Raw genomic sequence first — 11,179 nt, 5'->3', positions numbered from 1 at the left:
TATTTCGGTTAAAAACCAAATTTAATTAATATATAAAATATTATATATTACAACATATAATATTATATATATATATGAAATTAAATTTTATTATAATATATTAATATATATAAATATATAGCATATTATATACTATATGTTATATATTGTATATTATATATTACATATTATATAATGAATTTCAGTTAATTCGGTTTTTTTAGTTAATCGAATTTCTAAATATGAAAACCGAAACCGAAAACCAAATTAACCGAACTGAATTACCCAAAAACTAAAAAAAACAAAAATTCCAATTCGATAATTTGATTTTAACCAAATAATGCTCACCCGCCAAAAAGGTACAGTGACTTCACGAAGAAAAATTGGCATGCAAAATTATAGAAAAGAAATGAATCAAAAATGACCCATATGGAGAGAGAAAGGTAGGGGAAATATTCTAGGCTCTCTTCCTTCTCATATTAAACCACGTGTTCTCTCTTTCCGAAATAAATTCAAAATAAACATTCAGCTTCCAAGCTCCAACAACGTCATCCCCAACCTTCAATCGAATCCTCAACAGTCTGCTCTTAAATTGGGGCCATACCAGATTTTGGGCGTTATTACGGTTTTTCTCTGATTGAAGCATTTTTCAGTAAGATTTTCCATATTATCTCTTAAGATCCTGCGTTTGAATTTTCTTTTTGGGTTTCCTTGAATTTGGAATTTGGTATCTAGGTATGGACGAATGGATCAAATTGATGTTTCACCTTTTTTTTTTGTTATTTGCCAGAAATCATGAGAAATCTTAATGGTCTCGGCAAGGTTAACGTATGATCTGGAGTGCATAGAGAAATGGGTATTTTCCGGCAAGAACAACGTATGTATTTGGTATAACTTTCGTTTATTAAATAAATGTTTGTGCTTGATTTGTTTTCAAAACTAAGAAAATTATTTGATAAATCATTTATTGACAATTAGGAGCCATTAGATGCCACATTAACAGAACATTGAATAAATGCTCAACCGTTGAGGGAAGCATTAAAATGAAGCTTCCCCCAACAGTTGGTGCACACATAAATCAAGACCTACTTTTGTGGATACTTATGCGTACGGATAAGCATGATGGGATAAATGTTGATTTGGCAATGACATGGCACCATTTATCAAAATAATATTTATATTTTTTTATGTATAATGGTAAATAATTTTTATAATTCTTATTTTTTGTATGTAAAATAAAATATTTTTTTTATTTTTCATATGTATAATAATAAATTATTTTTATAATTCATATTTTGTCATATGTAAAATAAAATATATTTTTATATGTATAATTTTTATTTTTAGATAAAACTTGGCTTGTAGTCAAGCTCGAGCCGAGACGATTTCGAACTTGTGAGCTTTGAACTGAGCCGAGCTCGAGATCAAGTCTCTAACTCGAATTGAGTTCAAGCTCAAGCCTAAGATTATTTTAGAGAGTCAAACTCGAATAGCAAAGTATTCAGCTAAGCTCGGCTCAAATCCACCCCTAGATGTTGGTCCCTAAAGACAATTATTTCCCTATCCTTTGCTGACAACTTTCCATTGTGAGGGTACCTCTGAAATTGCTAAATACCCCCAGGCAATTTTTTGAACCTTCGTTGACCCAGACGGTCAGATCGTTTGGCCCGAAAACTGTCCAAGCAATCAATTTCGTTTCACCCCTAACCAGTTCTTAACTCAAAAACCGTTGGTTTTGTTAGAAAACCGCTGACTTGGGTGGTCGAACCATTGACTCGTTTGACCCGGACAGTAGTTCGCAGTTTAAGAAAATTGCAGAGAGGGGAGAAACTGAGAGTTTGAGACATGAGCTCAGATCTATGATCCAGCACACACACACACATACAGAAGAAGAAGAAGAAGAAGAAGAAGAAATTGTAGAGAAATTACCTCATATCTAAGATCCGAGGAAAATCGTTCTCAGGTCTGAGATCCAAGAACTCATATCTCAAATCTGTCATATGTGCCTATTACTGCCGCCTCACCATCGCCGTTGCCATTATTGTCACCAATTCCCTCCTTCCCTCCTCCTCCTTTTTCTTCTCTCCCTCCCTTTTTCCTTCATTCCTTTCCTTTCTCTCCTTTTCCCTTTTTCTTTTCTCCTTCCTTTCTTTATTTCCTTCTTTTCTTCTTTCTCAACCGATAACAATCTATTGACTCTCTTCTCCAATTCTCCTTTCTCATATAAATATTTTTCCCTAATGCAAACCGTTCGATCCAGACGATTGAACCATTGACCTGAAAATTGGTAGCTAGAATGATTTCATTTATAGGTCGGTTTTTAAAACCTTGCCCCCAAGAATCATACTCCTAGACAAATCTACTTGTGTTGAGAATGGCTCTCCATCAGCTCCCACCTAAAAGTCGTCGAGTCTTGTGGGTTTCAAGGTATATCTCCATTGAATAAGGGCAATTTGTGTGATGCTCTAAAAACTATTGCTTAGTCTGATCATATATTGTCAATAAACTAAATAGAATAATAATTAGAGTGATGAAGATGAACATTATGTTTTGGTCAGTTGGTTGTGGTGGTTAAAAGAGAGGAAAGAAGGAGATAGATAGAGAGAGAGAGAGAGAGAAATGATGATGTTAATAGTTTTATTGTGTTGATTCAATGGAAATAGGTGGGGGAAGAAGAAATGGTGTGAAGGATGAGGGAAAGAGAAGAGTTGGAGAGGCATGGGCTAAGGAAGAGAAAATGGTAAAGGGAGTCTAAAGAGCGGGTAATAAAATTAAACTTTTTAAAAGTCCATACTCCCATTAAGTTAGGACTTTGTTAAGTTGGAATTTCAAAAGCTAAGTTAACGTGGCAATTTTCTATTGGTTGTTGCAAAAAGTTTTTTGCAACGTGGGTGCAGACGATGTGAGCTTGATACAAAGTGATTCATTCTTTTTCTTATGTATACGTACAAGAATGAAAATCAAGAAAACCTAAGAAACATGGGCAAATGATAAGAGCAGAAGAAGTGCAAGATATCATCTGAACCGAACATTTTTTCCTTCTTGCTCATTCTTTCAATAACAAGGTCTCATTTGGTTCGCGCAAATAGGGGTCTAAAATTGGAATTGGAATGGGTGATTCTATATCCAACTGTTTGGTTGGGAAGAATTGAAATTTCATTCTCATTCATGTTGAAATGGCATTCTCCCATTTAAGGGAATGGTCATTCCCTCTTCCTCCCTTGAGAATGAAATCCCATTCCAATTTATTCCAATTCCCATTTTGACTCCTGTCTAAACCAAACAAGCTATGGGAATAGACCATTCTAATTCCAATTCTAAAGAATTTTGATTCCCATTGCAATATTCTGACTATGAACCAAATAAACCCCATAAATGATTCCAAGGCTGTTATTAATACTCTTATGATTGCACTCCTTCTATTTGGTCTATTTATAATAACATCAATAGGTTATGCGGAAGCTCATCTTTTGGCTTCTAGATGCTCCAAACGTTGGTTCATCTTTTATTTATGTGCTTCTTTTACTTTTCTTGGTTTGGTTGGGTTTGCTTGTTGTTTGGTGTTTATTTTTCGTAATACAAGTTCCTCTTACAAAAAATGAGTAAAATGAGAAAATGTCACTACCAACTAAATACTTCTTTTTTTAAAAAAAAAAGAAAGATTTTTTATAACAATAATGAAAATAAAATTTGAACCCATTTGATTACAATTTTCATTTTCATTCATTTTTTAAGCAATTAGCACTAGACATGTTCACATGTCAGGTTTTGAGCTTGACTACATTATGTTGGGTTCAGGCTTTGGGTTAGGACTATCCAAATTTTGACAAAATCCAAGTTCGAACTTGACTCATGAACAAGTCTAATTAGTACCCATTTAAATCTAGTTAAAAAAAATATTTTGTTGAATTGAATAGACAGTTTTGCAAATGAAGAAAAAGAAGCTTGGAACTTCAATATAGACATAGAGTCTAAAATTTGTGAAATTAAAAATAAAATTAATAGCATGAAAGAAATACAAAATCTCTAACTATTTCTTCAAATTGATAAGAATATATTCGATAAAGATAATATATCAATAAAGTCATAAAATATAGTAAAACATCATAAAATTGTGCCTCATAACATTTATTTTTTTTTTCAAAGAAACATTGTTCTAGTGGTTGTCAGCCTATGTCTCAAAAACCACCGGCATATATTTTTACTAACGGTTAACAACTATTAACATATGCTTATACAACTGATTGCCGATCACCTTTTAGTAAAGATCAATGTCGGTGGTTTTTGAGACATAAACTAGCGGTTTATGATTGCCAACATTGAATTTTTTTTTTTTTTTGAAAATGAACAATATGAGGCACCATTATATTTCATGCTACAAGATAGCCTAATTCTTATGCCATGAACCCATTTTTCATTCTAAATTGAATGAAGCCCATGGCAATAATTTTATAACCAAACTATCTCACATGACTTGTTCTTGCTGGTTCTTGCCCATAATGAATAAGAATTGAAAGAATGAAACTTGTAGCAATAAACTAAACATGGCCTAAGACTCCTAAGAAGATGGCAAGATGGTCACTTCTGAAAAACATTTTTCTTGTACCACATAAGATACCATAAACATGAAATATTATGTTACTTTATATATATATATATAGAAAGGATTTGACTATAATACCAAAATACATCATATATGGAAAATTTGTGACAAAGCAACTAGTATCATAAACTCGTTAACCAATCAAATGGTATTTACGAAAATTCATGGATGGGCTTTGATTGGTTAAAACTCTTCCAGTATCATGTCTTTCCCGCATCATAAATTTTCCTTGTACAAAAGGAAGAGAAACCTAGCATAGTAAAGCTCTACCCTATGAGTCCATAGCATAAATAAAGTCTAAATCGCAAGGAAGCCCATAAATAAACTCGAAAAAAGAAACCCAATTCACTGAAATTTTTCATCCAATCCAGTACTTGGATGCCTTCACTCCACATGTACGAATAGGCCACACACAATAACGTACTTTATCCAATTCTTCTGCACCTACTTTATCAATTAGAACTCAACTTGTATAATCCCTTGCTATACATCCAAATGAATTCAGTCCATTTTCTTTCATAGATTCCATTTGACCCATTGATTTGGCCTTCTAGGTTCTCCGTTTGGGCTTCTAGAATTTTTTGTGATATAATTTGTCAATGCCATAGTGGCAATTTCTACAATCTTCCCCAAATTCACATGGTTATTTTGGTTAACTTTGTTTCGTTTATTTTTTTATACGTACCAACACATGGTAGCTTAATTTTTCCTATGACCTAGGCCTAACTGTATGTATTTTCTTTTCCTATGCTCTACATCATCGTCAGTAGATAGTCTCTTCATTGTCCATCGGGATCTAAGTAGTTTCCTTTATTAGGCCCCAAACTTGTATTGTGGATTGTTTATAGATAAAAGATATATATTAACCACTAGAAAAATGTAAAGTCTTTTACATCTAAGTATCCCTGGGGAATAATCACCAAGAGAAAAGTAGTCATGCGAAGAGCTTTTTGGCCCAATTGGCCACTAAATGTGCTAGGACATTATATTGTCTATTTACAAAAAAAACAAAAAAAACAAAAAAAACAAAAAGGACATCGAGCTGAACTTTGATAATAGAAGTTTGGTCTTGGACAAAAGCTAGAGGCAAGACCAAGGTAAAGAACTTTTAGACTGGAAAGCTTGAACCACCGATAGGGATATGAGGAAATCAAGATATGTTGTTTATGCAATTGAAGCACATAATAGATTCCTTAATTGATGGCAAACAATTCAGCTTCTTCAATAGATCCCAATAGGGGTGCAACTTGGGTAGGCCCAATCTAAGCCTGAACCAGTCCAACCTAAAATTTTGCACGAGCTAGGCTTGGATTTTTGGTCTTCAAGTTGGGTTTGGGCCAAAGAAGTTGGGCTTTTTCTTTTTCAAGCCAGGCTTGGGCCTAACCCTTAGGTAGTCCAAATCCGGTTTGAGCCTAGCCCAATTGTACACACACACACACACACACACACACACATATATATATATATAGAGAGAGAGAGAGAGAGAGAGAGAGAGATGGTTCATTGACCAACCTAAGTGCATCAAATTATAGTGTGGGCTGAGCTCCGATTGGGAAGATCAGGCTTGACCTCGGGCTTGAATTTTAAGGTCGTGCCTGGGTTGACCATAAGCCCAACTGAATCTACCCGACTTGCACCCCCTAGATCCCAAATTTATAGCTTTACCCCTAACAATACCTAAACAAGGTAAGTTAACTAAAAGGCAAATGATTTCAAAAGAAAATAAAGATGATCCTAGACTACCATCATAAAAATGATAAAAATAGTAAAATTGTTCATCTCCATGGGAAATTTCTGTCATAAAATAACAAGACTCATAGAAACATTCAAAGGTAATGAAATTTGTGCAAAAAGAATGTTTGTTTTCATTGATAACTAATATGATGAGAGAAGTTTACCCTTAAAGCATTTCTCATTTTTTGGCAAACCAAATATAATAAAGAGCAAGAGCATACCAACTTAGGACTGCCAAAGTCATATTTTTTGTCAAGCAAAGAAGAAATTAAAGCATTATAACAATCCAACCATTAATTCTGAAAAAAAGCCTCGTTAGATTAATATTCCAAGGAGTAGCAAACAAAATGGCTTAAGAAATAGGGCATTCAAAAAATAAATGGGAAACCAGAAACAAACTCCTCACTTTGATTACATAAGCAACATTGACGGTCTTGTGGGGAGGAAAAAAGATTATGTTTCATAGGAACAAAATTGTTTGCAATGCTCCATATAAAAAGTTGATATCTAGGGGTATAGGACGCTTCTAAATCCATTTAAAACATATTTTTTGGGTACCAAAAATGGGAGCTACCAAGTTCCTTTGGTGTTGGGAATAAGCTGCCTTGGTAGAAAATTTTCCTAAGGAATGCGGCAACCAAATCCAAGAGATACAAGAATCCTCATGATAGATGGGGTATTTAGGATTTAAGACACTTTCGCTAGATCCAAAGCATTATTGAGGAAGTATTGGTCCCAATTGTCATTAGAGATGATAGCCTAAATAGAAAGATCTTTGAGACTATAAGACATCGATTGGGTTAAAAGTTTGAACCCATTATCAAATTTGATCCAAAGGGACTTGGTCCATTGGATAATTATAGTTTTTGTTAACCAAATAACCCACTTCCTTGAAAATATCACACAATTTGGGTGCATTCAATTTCTAGAAAAAAGAGCTTGAAGCACTAACAGAATAAGGCTTTGAGGTTATCTAGAATATAGTTAAGGTTATGATGTTTATTTATAGCCCAACAGCTAAGTGGGAATTCTAGATTTATCAAAATTGATCATTTGTCCAAAGAGATTTTGAAACTAGGACAATGTCTTTCGAATTGTCCAACTCCTCCCTGTAAAAGGAAATTTGGATTCCTTTTAATTTATTCTCTTTCTTAGCTTTATAAAGCATACATGACAGACCTTCCATATCTAAAATAAAAAGATGGGGAGATAAAGGATCTCCTTGTCTCAGCCATTTAGTAAGAGAAAAATGGCCTTTTAAAGTATCATTAATAGGGACTAAAAAAGAAACCATGGAGATACATTCATAAATGGTTTGATAAAAGTAAAAAAAACTATAGTCTAAAGAACCTTCAATAAATAGGATTACTATAGGCACATAGCCAGTTCCCCTACGGTGTTGTTTAAGAAAACGGAGCATCTCATGAGTGATAATAGTATTATCCATCATTTGACGGATAGAGACAAAAGTTGCATGGATTGGTCCTATACAATTATTCAAAATAGTATGGAGAGATGATTCATAATTATTTTGCCTAGGATCTTATACAACACATTCAATAACTCTTTTGCATAAGTCATGAGATAACCATACTTCATAAAACTTAAAAGGTTTTGGATAATGAAACTTTCGAGGATTAAGACCAAGAATGATCAGATGATGATCTAATCCCCAATTAGACACTAGACTAAGAGTAGCATTCAGGAAAGTGGGAATCCAGTTAGGGGAAGCAAGAGCTTTATTTAAAGTTTGATTCAAACAATGCCCACTTCTTCTCTTATTTAACTAGCACAACCCCCACCTTGAATACAAATTTCTAAAAGATTAAGATCAAGAATAAGGTTCTTATATTGGCAAGAGGTTGTCCTATGAGAGGAATAAGAGGAGCTCGAGTCTAGAACTTCAACCGAGGTAGCCTCATTGGAATCATCTATTAAAACAAAATGTAAGTTTATAGTTTCCAACCATTGTTTTGAAAGTAGCTCAAAATTTGTTTCTGTAGACCTTAATGGATGGACCGTAAATAAAACCCAAGACCCATTGATCCAAAATAAGAGACATAAAAATTTTTAGGAAAACATATCTTGTACTTACCACAAAAGAGTCACTTGGAGCTTAGTTTTTCAAATTACAATTAATCCTCCGGCTCGACCTTCAGGGGGAATTAGATAAGAATTAGAATACTTTATGTCAGTGAAGCAAATCCCTAAGTCCTTGAACTGCTTTAGGATGAGCAACCCTACGACAATTCTAACTCAATAACAACATTAGTGGTGGTGTGGCTGTTAAGGACTAGCCACCACAGCCCTTTTGAATAAAAAGTGCCCAATATATTGAAAATATATGCCATCCATATTTTGACTAGGAATCTCTATCATTTTAGGGGATTCAGTCTCTATACGGTTAAACAAGATAACCCTATCTATAGGAGAATGGGCCATCGAGGATTTTGGACGATCGAAAATAGGTAAGTCTGGTTTGTTGGAAAACTTCAAGTCTAGGAAGAAAATCTAAGCAGGCTCTTTTTTGCTGATAGGATAAGGAAGTACCCAAAGTGTTTTAGAAGAGGAGATGATAAAGCATACACTGGGCCCGTAATGCAAACCAATAAGTTTCATGGGAGACTTTGATAAGAGGATTCACATTACCAAACTCTAAAGTTGAATATGGTTAGTTAGATGGCAAAAGAGCTAGACCATTATCAGAACTATCTGGAGGCTGGTTTGGTTGGTTAGTCGGTTCAAGGATAGGAAATTAGAGGCTAGATTAGGATGGTTCTCTGGTGGAGCTGGGATATGAACAAAATCCCTGAAACTTAGGTGCTTCCAATTTCAACGCATGTTAATCTCAACCCTTAGCTAAGTCCCTGGATTGCTCATGACTCCATAGTTGAAAAACTTATCAAGCAAATGACCATTTGTGCAGGGAAGAGGTTGGGAGCACTGGTGAAAAAAGATGGCCTACCCTTCCACACAAATAACAAATCCAAGGCAAGTCTTCATAACAAAAAATAACATGATTTTGTGTGCTAAAAAAACACCCAATTTTAAGGGGCTCCTCAATAGAAATACACACATTTGCTTGAATATAATTTTGGATCACATAGAAAAGGTGGGCTGGTCCTATTCTTTTGATGATTGATCTTCCTATATCGATAGGATTTCAAATGGGAGATTATGAAGTTGGACCCAAACTTCATGCAAGTTCCAATCATAGGTTGACTTAGGATCCACAGTTTTAATATTATCCTTTGGCCATTCAACAACCAAGTGTCATGACCGCAAATCCTAAAAAAGTCATCTTCATATCTAAACGTAAGGCAAAAATGATTTCGTTGAAAGGGAGCTATTAAAAGTATGTTAGGGCTGAGGTTCCATAAGTTATACAGACCTTGCTTAAAATCCGCAAATTAATCAATTAGGCGAGGAAAAAAATGTGCATATAAAAGAGAACTGCCATTGTTCATGCAAATTGGGTGGAATATGGGGTTGAAGATCAACTACGTCAACAAAAGCTTGATTAACCCCTTAGAGCATGCAATAGAAAGCTTCGTTAAGAGCAATAGTATCATCCATGGATAGGGGAAGAGAAAAGAGCAGGACACAAAAGAAAAGGAAATGAGTAGAGAGGTTTTGTATATTATTGATATCTTCATTTCTTTTTACTAGTAAACATGTACTGCATTTGCAAATGACAGTATCTCTAAGACAAAACTATTTATAATTTATGGACAGTTTCTAAATAGTTATAAGTGGGCAGTTTTTGAATAGCTATAAGTGGGCAGTTTTTAAAGTGAGAGTAAAGGACATATGTACCCTCTTTATGCCCGTTGTATGCTTAGACAAAGGGATAGAAAGCGTCCAATGAAAATTCCATAAAGAAGGGACATTCGCTCTTTTATAGGTAGTATAGATGGATAATCGGGCCCAAGTCCAACCATAAATCATGGAGGAGGATTTCTCTCCATTTCCTAGCTCCTAACACATTCTTTTCATTTTTTTTATGTCTTTTGTGCCTAATATTCCTTTCCACACCCACGAGGCATTACTCGTGGGTCTAATATTCCAATAATTCTTATTTTTGACATGTTTTTTTGACATATTGCTTTACTTTTTTAGGTCACTTACCAACCAATAGTTGTTTTACATATGTGGCATTTTGGAAGTCTTTCCATGTGTTGTTTTGGGCTTCGATGGAAGACTGTAAATTGGTCATTCTCTATTTAGTAGCAAAAAAAAGGAAGACACCCAAAAAGACTGAAATTCATGAAGGAAGCTTTAAATAAAGCTTTTGAGTTTTTCCACATGATAAATAGCCTTTAGATGTATTTTTTGAAACTCACTATACCAAACCACTTACCAAATTATCTTTATCTTTAAAATCAATACCCCACAATTTGGTAAGTCTTTGGTTGGAAGATCTTTCTAAAAAGATTTGACAAATGCTACCATGATTATTTAGACATACCTTTTAGTTTCTATCTACTGAGGTTATCAATGGGTCAGAACTGTCCCACTAAACCGAATTAACCAAACTAATTTTTGTTAGGCTTGGATCTATGATTTTATCACAAATAATAATTTGGTTCGGACCACTTATTTTTATTTATTACCAAGTTAAGGCCTAAACTGATTATATAATTAATAGTATATACATGTGTCTTGGTCTTCTTTAATATTTGTTATACTTTGTGTCTAAAATGGCAAATTTTATGAACAATATATAAGATCATTTTGGTTGAAACATTTGTTTTATGACCATATAAGCTTCTTGGTATTTTAATGTTATTTTTATTAAAGCTTATCTATACCATATAAAGTCCATACTTGTCTAGTTTTTGTGCATGTCAAAGTTAAATTTAA

This window comes from Nelumbo lutea, chromosome 5, assembly GCF_056320005.1.
Source record: "Nelumbo lutea isolate HS-2025 chromosome 5, American lotus-T2T, whole genome shotgun sequence".
NCBI classification, from domain to species: Eukaryota; Viridiplantae; Streptophyta; class Magnoliopsida; order Proteales; family Nelumbonaceae; genus Nelumbo; species Nelumbo lutea.
This window is presented reverse-complemented; position numbering follows the sequence as displayed.